The sequence below is a fragment of the Rhagoletis pomonella genome, unplaced genomic scaffold, assembly GCF_013731165.1.
Source record: "Rhagoletis pomonella isolate Grant_MI unplaced genomic scaffold, Rhpom_1.0 Rhpom_scaffold_00001, whole genome shotgun sequence".
NCBI lineage: Eukaryota > Metazoa > Arthropoda > Insecta > Diptera > Tephritidae > Rhagoletis > Rhagoletis pomonella.
The window spans coordinates 46,582,689-46,599,257 of record NW_023458555.1 but is presented as its reverse complement, the minus strand read 5'-3'; the positions used below and the strand labels follow the sequence as shown (position 1 = coordinate 46,599,257).

Here is a 16,569-nt window from a genome sequence, read left to right as displayed (position 1 = left end):
AAAACGTAAGCGTCTTCATAGTCCGCCTAATGAAAGGACCGTTCCACATCAGAACAATCTTCCGAATGACTTAATTAATCTTTCTTCTCCATGTCCACAGACAACGGAGTTATCTTCCTCAAAAGAACATATATCAAAGTCTGCTTCTAATAATAACGACCCTGCAGTATCTTCCCCGTCCCCCGTTGTAGTTGTGGCACCGCCATCTAATCTTCCAACGCTTACTCTACCCTCAATTAGTAACTCAGTTACTCAACCCCGTCCGCCGGTAATCGAGTCTAATACTAGGAGACTGGTTGTGGTTCCCCCAAAGAAGTCTATATTTGTATCTAGATTTTCGAGGGATACTTCCGAGGACGATATAAAGTTTTACATCTCGTTCAAAGTTAAAACTGTCAACTTAAGTATCAGAAAATTCAATTTTAAATATGAAAGAAATATTTCTTCATTTAAAATAGACGTAAATTTAGAAAATTTTGACATGCTGCTTAGTAGTTCTCTTTGGCCCTCCGGAGCTTTCGTTCGTGAATTTGAGTATAGGCCCAACAAAAATAATAATTTAGCTAATATTCCCCGTCAGAATACAGAACCAAAAAACTAATTACTAAATCTGCTTTAAGTATTTATTATCAAAACGTAAGAGGCATAAATACTAAATTAACGAATTTATATCTTAATGGCCTTGAATGCAATTATAATATAATTTCTTTGACTGAAACTTGGCTCAAACCTCACACTTTTAATTCCGAGATTCTTTCAAATAATTATCATATCTACAGAAAAGATCGGGAGGACAGAGTCGGCGGTGGCGTACTCTTTGCCGTAGACTCTTCAATACCATCTGAAGAAGTTAGTCTTCCACACATTGAATCTGCAGAATTCAAATGCATTCGTGTTCAGGTTGGAAGGGGGTTTACTTACTTAGCTCTATGCTATATTCCTCCCCGATCTGACTTATCAGTGTATTCACAACATGTATCTTTACTGAAATCAATTAATTCAATGATTAAACCCTCTGATTCATTGATTGTGTTGGGTGACTTTAATTTACCAAATGTATCATGGAACATCATTGACAATGATATTGTACCTTTCTCGTCTAGCACGTGCAACAACGTATTTTTAGAGGAGAAGGCAGAACTCTACCTGAATCAAGTTAATGTACTTGGCAATAAGTTTGGCAAAGTATTAGATCTTGTTTATGTTGATGATGCATCTAAGTCGGCTGTAAATAAATGTGACCCACTAGTTTTGCCCGAAGATGTCTACCACCCTGCTATTGAGATATCTTACGAAATTATAAACGATGGTCAAAATTGCGATGTCCAAACATACGAACCAAATATTCGCTTTGATTTTTCGAAAGCCAACTTTAAAAAACTGAATAAAGAATTGTCTAAATTGTCGTGGCCTATATACAAAGAAAATTTGAGCAAAGCGTTGCACATTTTAATTGTACTGTACATAGATTATTTGAAAAGTATGTGCCTCAACGCATGTGTGTTTCTGAAGAACAAACACATTTATGGTTCACTAAAGAACTGAGAAACTTGAAAAACAGAAAGTCACGTTATTTTAGATTACACAAAAAAACCGGCTTACACTCATACTATGTAAAATACTCACTTTTGCGTCACAAGTTCTTTGAATTAAACAAAAAGTGTTATAAAGATTACTTGTGTAAAATCAAACGACGTATAATATATAACCCCAAATCATTTTATGATTTCGTTAACTCCAAGCGAAATGTACGTGGGTTTCCTTCCGCCATGAAGTATCAAAATACCGTCTCTGGTGATAATCAAACAATTTCTAACATGTTCGCTCAGTTTTTTAAATCCAATTATTCCACTAACTCCCAAGCATACTTTGACTATCCAATTAACTCAATACATAACCCTATAATATCTCCCGATGATGTTTTAGTCTACCTGAAGTCCTTAAAGCAGTCTTTTAGTTATGGTCCTGACCAGATCCCCACTTGTTTTCTTAGAAATTGTGCTGATTATCTCTATGAGCCGTTAACAGCCTTATTTAATTTGTCTCTTAAAGAGGGCGTTTTTCCAACTGTATGGAAGGAATCGTTCATAACCCCCTTACATAAAAGCGGTAGCAGGTCTTCAGTGGAGAACTACCGGGGCATAGCTAAGCTTTCTGCAATTCCTAAATTATTTGAAGCAATTATAACAAATCGGTTGACGCATTCTATCACTTCAAGCATTTCATACAGTCAACATGGATTTTGCAAGGGCAAATCAGCTTCTACAAATTTACTTGAATTAACATCCTATATCTCAAAAGCATTTAGTGAGAGCAAAACTGTTGATGTTATATATACTGATTTCAGTAAAGCATTTGACAAAGTGTGCCACTCGTTGCTCATCTATAAACTTGATCTTCTTGGTCTTCCACCTAATTTTCTACGTTGGATCTCTTCATACCTCTATGATAGATCACAAAGGGTATTGTTTAAAAATACTATCTCTGACGTCATTGATGTTACTTCAGGAGTCCCTCAGGGTAGCCACCTAGGCCCGATTCTGTTCTTGCTTTTTATAAACGATATTTCTACAGATATAAAATTCTCCAAAATTTTAATGTATGCAGATGATGTAAAACTTTATAAATCGTACGTTTCATTTGAAGAACGGTCTTTGCTACAATCAGACTTAAACAGCATGGCTTACTGGTGTAAAGTAAATCTTATGCCTCTAAATCTTAAGAAATGTAAAGTAATGTGCTTCTCGCGAAGAGCTGTTCTGCCAGTTTCTTATATAATAGGTAACCATAACCTGGAACAGGTATACAATTTTGTGGACCTTGGTATCACAATGGATCCTAAGCTTAATTTTAATCTTCACATTAATGTGACAGTCAACAAGGCTAAAGGTGTACTTGCATTTGTGAAACGATGGTCAAAAGAATTTAGTGACCCTTATATCACTAAAACCCTGTTTACAACATTAGTTAGGCCGATTCTGGAATACGGCTCGGTGGTTTGGAATCCAAGGTAACAAATTTACTCAGACAAGATAGAATCAATTCAAAAACAATTCCTACTTTTTGCTTTAAGAAATTTCCGATGGGATTCTCAATATAGTCTTCCACCTTATACGAGTCGCTTAAAACTTATTAACCTTCCTACACTTGCCAGTCGCAGGGAAATGCTTGGTATAATTTTTATGGTTAAATTACTGACAGGCTCAATTTCAAGTCCGTATCTTCTGGCTGATGTAAGCTTTAATGTTCCCTCACGCGTATCAAGACACTTTTGTCCCATATTTCTGAAAGCTTGTAAAACCAATTTTGAATTGCACGACCCACTCCGTTGCTTATGCCAGGATTTTAACTCTCATTCCAGCACGTTTGATATATCAGATCCGCTTTTCAGCATTAAGAAAGCGATACTCTCCTCTCTCAATAAGTGAATTATTGACATAAATACATAAAATCAGCTGATGAATTTAGTTCTGTAGCTGAACAGTTTTAGATCTCGACACTTAACAAACTCCTGCCTATCGTGAATCGGCACAAAAATTTAAAATATTGGTTCCGTACGCCATGCGGACTGCGCCCCTCGTGCGGATGGGCGGGAATGGAGGGTAAAAACCGTTGGGATATTATTATTATTATTATTTAAAAGTACTAGCACGACTACAACGCGCGAATCTCCGCATTAACCCCGAGAAGTGCGACTTCTTCAAGAAGGAACTCCGATACTTGGGTCATGTGGTCAGTGACAAGGGAATCCACACCGATCCCGAGAAGGTAGCCGCGATCCAAGAACTAAAACCACCGTGCCCGATTTCGCCACGTTAATCCAACCACTAACTGCACTCCTGAAAAAGGGTAAGCACTGGAAGTGGAGAGTCGAACAACAAGAGGCCTTCGACACCCTCAAGCGGAAACTCACCGAGGCCCCCCGTACTCGCGTGTCCGGATTTTAACAAGCAATTCACCCTACAGACGGACGCTAAATAGTAACTTTGGCCTGGGAGCGGTACTGACACAAGAGTTAGAAGAAGGCGAACGCGTAATATCTTATGCCAGCAGGAAATTGAACAAAGCGGAGGCCAACTACTCGCCCACAGAGAAGGAGTTCCTTGCCATCGTTTGGGGAATCCGGAAGATGAGGCCCTACTTGGAGGGATACAGGTTCAAGGTGATCACCGACCACATGTCGCTGAAGTGGCTGAACTCGTTCGAGAGCCCCTCCGGCCGTATAGCGAGGTGGGCCCTGGAGTTGCAGCAGCACACGTTTGACATAGAATACCGAAAGGGGAAGCTCAATCTGGTCGCGGACACACTATCACGGCAACCACTGGAGACCCTCCGGCAAGCGATAACAGCGGAACCACAATGCAATGCCAACCCGGAGAAATACTCGGACTACATGGTGCAGGACGGACAGCTCTACCGCCACATCCCGTGCCGAAACCAGGACGAGGAAGCAGTGCCCTGGAAGTTATGTGTACCAACCCCCCTTCGCCAGCGGGTGTTACAGGAGAACCATGATGTTCCCAGCGCCGGCCACATGGGCATCCGGCGGACAGTGGCGCGGATTACCAACCGATATTATTGGCCAGGTATGTTTCGTGACATCAGCCGCTACGTGCGCCAGTGATTCCTGCCAAAAATACAAGGAAGGACAACAGAAACCCGCGGGAAAAATGCTTTCACAGGTGGCTTCGGAGCCCTTCGCAACGATCTGCACAGACTTAGTCGGACCCCTACCGCGATCTACACATGGCAACACCATGCTATTGGTGTTCTTCGACCGTTTCAGCAAGTGGGTGGAGCTAGTCCCAATGAGACGCGCTACGGCAGAAGGCCTCCGCCGTGCGTTCAGGGAACGAATTCTAGCGAGATTTGGCGTTCCGAAGATACTCATCTCGGACAACGGCGTCCAGTTCACCAGCACGCTGTGGCAACGCTACCTCCAAGAGATGGGAATACGACAACAGTTTACCGCGCATACACCCCCCAGGAGAACCCAACGGAGCGCGTTAACCGGACGGTCAAGCGAATAATAGCTCAACTCACCAGATCGCAACACCAGCGATGGGACGACCTCCTCCCCGAAATTGATCTAGCCATAAATACCAGTGTCACCGCCTCTACTAGGTACAGCCCAGCTTTTCTCGTCCAAGGCCGTGAGCCACGACTACCTGGAGCACTCTTTGACGAGGTCAACATTGGGACTGGCACTATTCCCCCTACTGCCGGGGAGAAGTCCAGCAGGATGCAGGAGGCATTCAAGATTGTCCGGCAAAACATGGAGAGAGCGGCGACGGACCAGGCCCGCCACTACAACCTCAGACGTCGAAAATGGACCCCTAGGGTCGGCGAACTAGTTCTCGTCAAGGAACAGCATCTACCCAAGGCCGCGGACGGATTCGCAGCAAAATTGGCACCCAAATATGACGGCCCCTACAAAATCCTGAGGTACATATCACCGGTGATCGTCCAGTTACGCAAGACCGATGGAGGAAGGGAAAAGACGGCCAATATCACGGAATTAAAGACGTATCATACCAGCGAGGCCATATAGGCACAAGGAGACACACAAAACAAAAAAAAAAGGGAACGACCACACAAATAATTGAATTAATTAACCAACTTTAATTTCGTACGTCACTCCAACCAGCCATTCAACCGCGAACCACCAGAGCGTGAACATAAGAATTTCGGAAGCAACAAAAAAAGAGAGAAAAACCATAAAATGGACGTCAACAATAGATGGGCGATCAGCGTCAAACGCATACGCGAACGCATAGAGGAGGAGGAAGCAAAACGTCCTCGCACCCAGGTACTGGGGTCACAGCCCACTACCGGCATACGAAACGCCGCGACGGCACGCGCCGACGCAGCCGACGCCGCCGCGAGACACACTGAGCTGACGGCTAGTGCCACCGCGCGCCGCGTCGCAGCCATACGGGCGGTCAACGCCCAAGCCGCAGTCGGGACGACACGCGTCGCCACCATCCACGACGCCGCAGCGCACATGACTAACATGCAAACTTGACAGCGGATATCCGCTGCCACTACTGCAGTCGCTGCACCCAGCAGCGTTAGTAGCACGCTCATGCCTATGAACCCCACGCCAGGATCCTCCGCACATACCGGCGCCAGCACCACGCGCGCCCTCACGGCGCCGATGACCACTACACCGACGGCCGCCACACACTCGACCGTCACGCACACAGCCGTCGCACATATGGCAGCTCGACGAGCCATCCACACTCAACAAGTCGCCGGGCGCACTGCCGCCTGCGCAGAAGCCGCCGCAGGCATACCGTACCAACGCCCGAATGTATTCTCGGCAGGATAACGGCCGGTACGCACGACGCCTTGGTAGTCGCAGCAGAGCGAGACATCAGTACCCAGGAGAGTTCCACGAGCAGCAACTCAACAGAATGTAGTGGGTCGAGCGGAAGTACGACTAGCTCGGACGATAGCTCGGACGATAGCACGACTACCTCAAGTGACAGCTCGGACGACTCGAGCGATGGGCCGGTTAACTCGTCGACCACCCCGGCCAGCGACCAGATACCCGCGAGGCGAGTACAATCACCGGCCATCCAACTCTCCTCGGGGGAAGAGACAACGCCACGGGAGGAGCAAGGGCCAGTACTGGCATACCCGCCAGGGCCAGGCAGCATCGCAATATACCCGGTGGACCTACGTTCGTTAGAGGGGACACGATGGTTGACAGATGCGGCGATGGACGCATGGGCGAGAGGGCTAGAAGCCGAGTTGGGATCACGGGCCACCATACTCAGCCCTTTCGTGTGTGGCAACTAACGCAGAAAGTAAACCCGGAGGAACAGTATCGGCGCATCCATCGCTGGCTGCGAAAAACGGACCTGTTCGGCAAGCGGGCGGTGCTAGCGCCCCACAACACGGCCGGACACTGGTACCTGCTGGTCCTGGCGAACCGGGAGACCACCCACCATCTCCTCGATATGGAATGCTGGAAGGAACGCTACCTGTGGACCGTGGATTCTAGGGTGAGGGGCGGAGTCGTCCACGCAACTGCAACGTGGGGAGAGTTCCTCCAAAGGGAGTATACCCAGAGGTACGGCGGAGTGGGCTTCGAGGTTCAAGAAGTCTACCCGAGGGTCCCACAACAGAAAAACGATGGAGACTGCGGGGTATACGTACTGGAGACCATCGAGAGGGCCATGTGCTTCATCGGACAAGGCAGAGGCGCACCAGGATGCATCGCAGAGCCATTCACGGCCGATATGGCAGCCCTGAAGCGGGCACAGATACTGATCACGTTTCGGCAGCACGCAGGTGGACGCTAAGTCGCAGAGCCGCCGCCACCACAACCGCACTACACCACGACACCCCCGCTACCGCCTCGCCGATTCGACTGCCGCCATCACCGGCCGAATCAACCACTATGATCGCTTCACCGTCGCACGCTCCACTACCAATCCACCATCCATCGACTACACCACCACGAACACTAATCAGGTCATCCCTATCTCCTCAGCAGCCCGTATCCCGAACGGAGAAACAGCCGACAGTGCCACCAGAGGGAATGAGCATCCTCATCAACGACGCAGAGGGACCGGCATTAGACCAAAGACTACCGGGTAACCGTACACCACTGGGGCGCGCACATCCACCCAAGAGCCAGGGGAGTTCCAGACCACCAAGTAGGGGGGGAGTGTGAGGACTAAATGTCCCCAGAGAATTTAGCCCACACAAACTCCCGCACCACCAACCAAACCAGTCACACCACAGGAACACAAGCCAGCGCAACTGGCCACGCAGCAAACCACGGCAACACAAGTCATAGCAACACTCGACATGACAACGCAACATCAAGCACATAGCCTATTAAAGGAGTAGCACGACAAGAAACCAGTCAGTCAGCACGAGACTGTGGTCGTGAGCATACGGCTACTGGCAAGAAGTGACTTCTTCTGCACCGGCTCGAGCGTCGGGCTTGATTCCACTTCTGCAACAGCGGCTGGTAGGGTGATTTCTTCTGCACCTGCTTGAGCGTCGGGATGGACGTCACCTTCCCAGTGGCAGCGCCGCAAGCTACACACGCTCTCACCACAGCCCCTCGTGAAACCGCGTACGGGCGACATCCGCTCGCCCGCAGTCAACACCGCCGTTAGCAGAGGGACGTCGACAGCGCCTACAAGAGCGCTTCTCACCGCTGTCAGCAGAGCGGCGTCAACAGCGCCACTAGAGCGACTCTCCGGCGCGAACAGAGCGCCACTTCCCAGCAAACACAGTCTCTAACGCTAGAGAAATTTGGATTTCTACATAAGATAACTAGGGTAGTTCTCTAATCGTTCTCGATTCGATGACGAAGTTAGAGAATTACATTCGAATTCAATTCGAGAACGATTAGAGAAACAAGAAATGAATTACTCATAATATTTAAGTTCAAATAATTCATTATTATTTTATTGCAAATACATTTAATACAAATTTTACAAACAAAGCAAGGCAAAACAGCAGTTTGAAATTCACACTCGAATCCCATTAGAGATCAACATTGGAATACGATTAGAGAATTAATATTTTCTCGAGTCAAGAACTATGTCCCATTTTTGTTGAGATCGCCATGATTCTCGATAGTTTTTCGAGTCGTTCTCTAACGTTTGAGATTGGAGAATGTGGCTAGTCCTCCAATCATTCTCTAATCGATAACTAACCTCAAGGGTTATCAGCGCCGCCCAACGGCGCGAGTGGAACTATACTCTCCGGCGTCATTAGCGCGGTACTCTCCGGCGCGGATAGAGCGCCACTTGTCGACGTCGCCAGAGCGCCGCCCAGCGGCGCGAGTAAAACGTTACTCCCGGCGCCACCAAAGTACCACTCATCGGTGGGCCTCACCTGCATTGCTGAGAGCGCTACATCTCGACGCAACTGGAACGCTACTCTCCGGCGTCACCAGAGCGCTACCCACCAGCGTTGTTAGAACGCCATTCACCGGCAAGACCAAAGCGCGACCCACCTTGCAAGAGCGCTACATACCGACGCGGCCAGAACACCGCTTATAGAGCGCTGCCCACCAGTACCAAAGTCACGCCACTACAGCCTAACGGGCTCATAACGGGACAAGGAGCCGTTACCCAGTCACTGCAAGTGACGCTACCGAATGTTTCAAATTGTTATTTGTTATATGTTCTTTTATAGAAATTAAGGAAAATTAAATAATAAATTACGATTTACCAGAGCCCGGAAACTACAAATTTATTGTAACGAACCCTGGACACGGCGAGTATACCCCAGCATTTTAGAAGAAGCATCGGGGCAAGCAAAACGTTTCGTTACAACCTTTGTGTTATTTAGCTTTATTTTCATTGTTGTAAACTGGTTGCTTTCGGATATAATTCAGACGTATGCTTGAACCCTCAAAAATGCATCTTTTTGCACAACTTTGGAGTTATAGATGTTTTAATTCAAAAAAATATTAAAAACAAATGAATTTTGTATGTAATTCTTAGGAGGTGAAAAATTAATTATGTCAAAACATTTGAAGCACACCATATACTGGTTTGAAATTTTATGTGCAATTAGTACTTATGTGTACACACATTAAGTTACGATCGCGAACGGACGTGTTTTTTATCGCTCTGGTTATGGTGTTAAAAAATATAACAATATTGCAAAGTGTAAAGTTAATAGTTGCAATATTGGATTAATAGTGTGAAAAATAACGATTTAAACTAATAAGCCAACCAATAAGTCGAAATAAAAATAAAATTCAAATAAGCAAAATTGACAAATAATAGCGCGCATTTAAGTTGATGTACATACATACATACGTATGCATATTCATCCAAACATAGCGGCCTGAGTGAGTGCGAAGATGTCGGAATGCGCGAAATGCCGAAAAGGCGTCAGAGGAGAGTCGGGTGTGCGTTGCCAAGGTGTGTGTGGGAAAGTGTACCATAGAACGCAAGCATGTGCGTCGGCTGACGATTACAGCCTAAAGGCATTAGAAAACTGTCCCCTCCTACGCTTCATGTGCGACAACTGCATGATGTACATAGCCAATGTGGATGAAGCTCTTAGAGAAAGGATAGGTATAGCTGAGGCCAACAAGATGAATATAATAGAACAAAAGACAGATATTGAAAAAATGTTAAAAAATCACAGCAAAGAGGTAAAAATGTTAGTTGATAGTATAAAGAAGGCAAACCAAGAAAAACTTGATGCAATAAAAAGAGTTGAGGGGCTGTGTAAAGTAAACAAAGAGAAAATGGGTAGGGTAGATTCATCCACTAGTGAGCTATGCAAACAAAAACAAGAAATAATTAGCGAGGTGAAGAAAGTGACAACTATAAGCCAAGAGAAAGCACAAAGTGGTGTGGGTGTATCGTATGCCAATGCATTGAAAGGTATTCCTCCTATAATTGTCAGGCCGAAAAACAAACAAGCGGCTGAGAAGACTAGGGTGGACCTTAATAAGATCGATGCATCTGATATGAAAATTGATAGAGTGTCAAATAAGAATAACGGGGCAGTGGTTATAAACGCAAATAGCGTTTCAGATAAGGACAGAATAAAATCTGCTCTAGCAGACAACTTAAATAAAGAAGTGTACGACATCACCGAACCCAAAGTTAATACGCCTAAAATTTTGTTAGCGCACATAAACGCTGAATATTCTGAGACCGAGATAATAAATAAGATAAAAGCTCAGAATAGCTATTTAAATGATGCGAGTTTGAAATGTGTAAAAATATTTAAGTCCAGGCGCAGTGGTGAGGCATTTCCTTCATTCAGTGCAATAATAGAAATTGAGCACAAATTCTTCCTGCAGGTATTGGAGTCAAAGAGACTTAATATAGGGTGGGATCGATGCCCCGTCTATGATGGGCAAACCGTGAGAAGATGCTACAAGTGTCTGGGCTTCAACCATAGCTCTAACAGCTGTAACAAAAAGCTTAGGTGTAGCAAATGCATGGGAGAGCACAAGTCTGAAAGTTGCACTGACAGTAGCCAAAAAGAAGTTTGTGGAAATTGTTGTGATGCTGTTAAAGAGTTAGGGCTAAACCTGGATGTAGCGCACCACGCATTTAGTCGTGAATGTCCTGTCTATATTAGGAAACTGAAACTAGAGAAACAAAGAGTAGGATGTTAGCAATTAGGTGTAATGGAAAAGCGTAACAGTTACTTAAAATGCGTGTGTCTTAATATAAATAGTATAATAGCCAATAAAGCCGAGCTTGTAAGGCTTCTTGAGACTGTTGATCCGGATATAGTTTTATGCTCCGAAACATGTACAACAGAGGAAATAAACGACTCCGAAATCAAGTTTCCAACTTATCAGTTTATTAGATGCGACTCGTATAGTAGACACACTGGCGGGGTAATTGTAATTTTGAGAGACACAATAGACTTTAAAATAATAATAAATAGATCCACTGATAAAAATGTCTGGTGTATAGTGGTTCGAGTGATGCAGATTTTCTGACATATATGGAAGCCATTTTGTCCGAAACATGCGCTAACATGGTAAATACCATTATTATTGGGGATTTTAATATAAATATGAATATATCATCGACATATAGTAGGAAACTTAATGAGATATTCTCTCAGCAGGCAATGAAACAGTTAATCAACTTTGATACCAGGGTTACTGCACAGTCCGAAACGCGCATCGACTTGTTATACTCTAACACTAATGAAGTTTCATGTGAAAATGCTGAGGAACATAGAATAACGGATCATGAAACCATAATGTTCAAATGCAATATAAAAAAACAAGGCGAAATCAATAAACTCTCTGAATTAATTTCTTGGGATGAGTACAGCCCAGACAACATCATAAATCTTTTGAGACAATGCAACTTTGCAAACCTGATATGCTCGAACATATCAACCTTTGTTTGATTTCGAGTATGAATCAACTAACTTCTCGGGTACAAAGGCGGGTTAAACTTAGAAATAAATGGTATGATAGACAACTGACTGACAGTAATAAAGAAAAGTTTAGGTTACACCAAAGGGCAGTACTCACAGGTGATTGGGTAGAGTATAAGAGTATAAGAAAATGATCAAAATTAAGAAAATTCAGTATATGGAACCCAAGGTAGAAAATAATAGAGGTGATAGTCGTTTAATGTGGAAATATTTAAAGAATATTCTTAATAATACGGGTAACAGAGACAATATTAAAGAAGTTCTCATCAACGGAAAAATATACAGAAATAGTATGGTAATCTCGGCGAAGAACTAAACAAGTACTTTGTGGATAGTATCGTCGACATAAATAGTAATATAGAGAACGTAAATTGTGAACAGTTACGACAGGAAGACAATCGAGGCACCTTTAAATTTGAGAAAATTACCTCAGAGGATGTTATCCTTATAGTGAAGAAATTTAAGACTAAAATTGGTGGAAATAATTTATTATCTGACGCTGTTATAAAGGATTCAGTTGAATACATGGGACACTTTTATGCCTTATTAATAAATAAGAGTCTTGAATCAGGAACAGTACCAAAAGAATGGAAAATCTCGACCATAGTTCCGGTAAAAAAAAGTGAAAAAAACTGTAAAAGCTGAGGAAATTAGACCAATTAATACACTGCCTAGCATGGAAAAAATCTTGGAAAATGTGGTAAAAAATCAGTTGGCGCGCCACATTGAAAGTAATAACATACTCATTAAGGAGCAATCAGGTTTTAGAGCTAAACACTCTTGCGAGACTGCGCTAAATTTTGTTATATCCCAGTGGAAGGAAGAGCTTAACTCGAAGATGAATATCGTTGCGGTTTTTATTGATCTCAAAAGAGCTTTCGAGACCATTGACAGGGCAAGAATGTTGAAAAAGCTCGAATGCATTGGTATTGAAAAGACGGAGCTTAACTGGTTTCGAAGCTTTCTCTCAGATCGTATGCAACAAACTGTAATCGAGTCAAGTGTGTCAAATAAAGTGGCAGTCAGTATTGGGTTGCCGCAGGGATCGGTATTGGCCCCAATACTTTTTAATATTTACATTAACGACATAAATATGGCACTCAAGCACTGTAAGTTAAAAATGTTCGCTGATGATACACTGTAAACGATCAGTGACAGAAACTTACAGACTGCGATGACTAAAATGCAAGAAGACTTGGATTCTTTGTACAAATGGTTGTGTTTAAATAAACTTAAGTTGAATGTAAAAAAGACACAGTTCATGATCCTCACTAGAGCAGTTAATCTTGTAACCACCAGTTACAATTTAAAAATCAAAGAGGAAGAAATTGAGGAAGTTAAACTCATTAAGTACCTGGGAATATATATAGATAATAAACTTAAATTTGATGAACATGTTGAGCATACAGTGAACAAAATTGCGAAAAAAATTGGTCTTATGAAAAGATCTTGTAAGTATCTGAGAAGAAGGTATAAAACCCTGGTCTATAGATCTATAGTAGAACCACATTTTATATACTGCCCAACAATCTTCTTCTTAGCAAGCGACGCAAATATCGAGAAATTGCAAAAAATGCAAAATAGAGCTATGAGGTTCATATTAAATAAGCGTTACGATACACCTACACAGGAGATGATCACAGATATGAATTGGTTGAGTGTTAAGCAACAGGTTTTCTATCATGCTATGAAATTCGTATACAACATAAAGAACGGTAAACTTCCAGACTATCTGAGCGACAATCTTCGGTATATAAATGAAACTCATTCATATATACTCAGGGAAAACAATTGCTTTAGACTCCCACTTTATAGAACAGAGGTAGACAAAAAAAATATATTTTATAAAGGTTTAAAGTGTTTTAATGAGTTACCGCCACATGTAAAAGACTGTGATAACTTTGTTGCTTTTAAAAGACAACTATTTGATCACTGTAAAACTCTGGCTATTAGGTAGGAGAGCACGAAACGGAATGGAAACCAGGCCTTTCCATCCGACCAAGCAGCAAATGATCTAGCATACGAAAGCTTCCGACTATGCCCAACAGCCCGACCATAACGCGGAGCGGAAACTAGACCTTTCCGCCCGCCTCACATCACGGAATCCAGCGTCAGGGTTTGCATATTAATGACGACGGGAACATGGATCGGAGACTCGGCCTTTCCGACCGTGACTATCAACTCGTGAGCAACGCGGAGCGGAAACAAGGTCTTTCCGCCTGCTGCACATAGTACATATTTAAAGGTAGACTGGAGACTAGGCCTCGCCAGCTACCAAACTAGTTAGACAATATACATTTATATAGGTTATTCGATAGTTTTAGAAACATAAACAGCTTTGTAATTGAAAATTTAAACTTACATATACGCATACTTTGTTATATATTAAAAATACCTATCTGTACTTTTAAGTCGCAAGACTGTAACAAATAAATAAATAAATAAATAAAAATACACTTCACTGACATCCCTAGAATGGGCTATAAAACTGCATTCTTAGAATTTTGTTAAAAAATCTGAATAAAAAGTTGCAAATTAGTATGCCAATTTATTGAATTTTCCTGAGTTTTGCACAAAGTTTGCAGATTTGATTTTTATGTATTATGGCGCAGTATGAACCATATTTTTATAAAAAATATCGCAAATAAATAAGAATGAACAACTTTGCATATATTGCGAAAAATTCACTGTGCCAATACTTTTGTTCGCCACTGTATGTAGTTGGTAACTAAAGTGTGCTTTCAAAGATAACTAAATGGCGAGTAACGAAAAGTGTGTAACTCCACTTTTCACAATTTTCAAAATTTTCGGTTTATCGCGTATAGTTTTTCAAGGATTTAATTTTAAAAACTTTTTACGCTATTTTGACTCTTCATAACTTATTTTCTTTGCAAGCACATTCTTCTAAGGGCGATGTTACGCAGACGATCATATCAGTGTTCGTATGGAATAGTAGCTTATGTCGGAAAGCTGGCTTTAGTATATTGCGGCATACTCTTTATTCTTTAAACGACAAGGAATTTTTTGATGAGATTTAATAAGAATATTGACTTGCTAGTATCGGAAATATTTCTTGCACGTTTATTTGCCAAAAGTTCTTCAACGGCTCGGCGCCAGGGAGTCATTCGCAATCGTATGCTGCGAATGCCGCATTATAGTAAAGCCAGCCTTTCGACATAAGCTACTATTCCATACGAATACAGATATGATCCCTGGTCACGGCACTTTTTCTTTATGTTTTTCAATTCTTACTCTCTTTGACCAAAATGCTGTTATGCAGAGAGTCAAATGACCACTATTTCTTTGTCTCAGTTGTATTTCTTTGGTCTATTTTTTACTACTTATTACATTTGTTATGAAATTTCGAAAAAAAATAAGAAACGGTATATGTATGTGTATAACAACATGTTAAAAGCAAACAAAACAAGGGTTGCTGGCACTAATTTTATTCCACATATGTACTACTTTGTATACATTGCAGCAAAAATGTACCATTCTGGTACTAAATGGAGAAATAGTATGACAAATACACCATTTCGCTACTAAAAGGAACAAATAATAAATTGTATTCACAAGCCAACCCTCGTTTGATCAGTGATTCGGTCTTAGCCGGCTGGTCAAATTTGAACCGATTGGTCATGTGGCTCAGTTCTCTTCCTCGTTCTCAATTTTTTCGTTGTGCAGTGAAAGCAACAACAATTCGTGACCGTGAATCATATGATCGTCCGCGTAACATCGCCCTAACTGGCTGCATTCGATTCTCTTCTTCTCAGCAAGCCAGTCATTTCTTTTCTGTGCTAACTGACGCCAATTGGAAATGCCAAGTGAAGCCAAGTCCTTCTCTTTTCAACGCAGAGGAGGCCTTCCTCTTCCTCTGTTACCAGCATCGCGGCCCGCGTTGTTATTTTCAGAGCAGGAGCGTTTCTGTCCATTCGAACGACATGGCGGAGCCGCTGAATTTTAATTCGCTGCACTATGTCTATATCGTTGTAAAGCTCATACAGCTCATCGTTAAATCGTCTGCGATATTCGCCATCACCAACGCGTAAAGGTCCGTAAATCTTTCGCAAAATCTTTCTCTCGAAAACTCCAAGAGCCGCCTCATCAGATGCTTTCATTGTCCATGCCTCCGCGCCATACACCAGCACAGGCATGAGTGACTTATAGAGTGTGATCTTTGTACGACGAGAGAGGACTTTACTTCTCAATTGTCTACTCAGCCCAAAGTAGCACTTGTAGGCAAGAGTGATTCTCCGTTGGATTTCAAGGCTGACATTATTATTGGTGTTAATGCTGGTTCCCAAATAAACGATGTCATCTACTTTTTCAAACTTGTAACTGTCAACAGTGATGTGGGTGCCAAGACGCGTATGCTCTGACTGTTTGTGTGATGACAGGAGATACCACCAGACCAATTCGCTTTGCTTCTCTATCCAATCCCGAGAAGGCAGAACAGACGTAGCCCTTGTTTTTACCGATAATATCGATGTCATCCATCGGCATACGCCAGCAATTGTACGCTCTTGTAAAGTATTGTGCCTGAGCGGTTCAGTTCTGCGGCTCTTATTATCTTCTCCAACATCAGATTAAAGAAATCACACGAAAGGGAGCCCCATTGTCTGAAACCTCGTTTGGTATCAAACGGCTCGGAGAGGTCCTTCC

The 16,569-nt window shown here is 42.9% G+C and overlaps 1 protein-coding gene across 4 annotated transcripts in view; it reads left to right on the top strand.

The window, feature by feature from the left end:
- The window catches only part of LOC118745063 (histone-lysine N-methyltransferase trithorax), a 152,037-nt gene that overhangs the window by 134,211 nt on the left and 1,257 nt on the right, over nt 1–16,569 (top strand). The gene's annotated exons all lie outside the window — the stretch shown is intronic.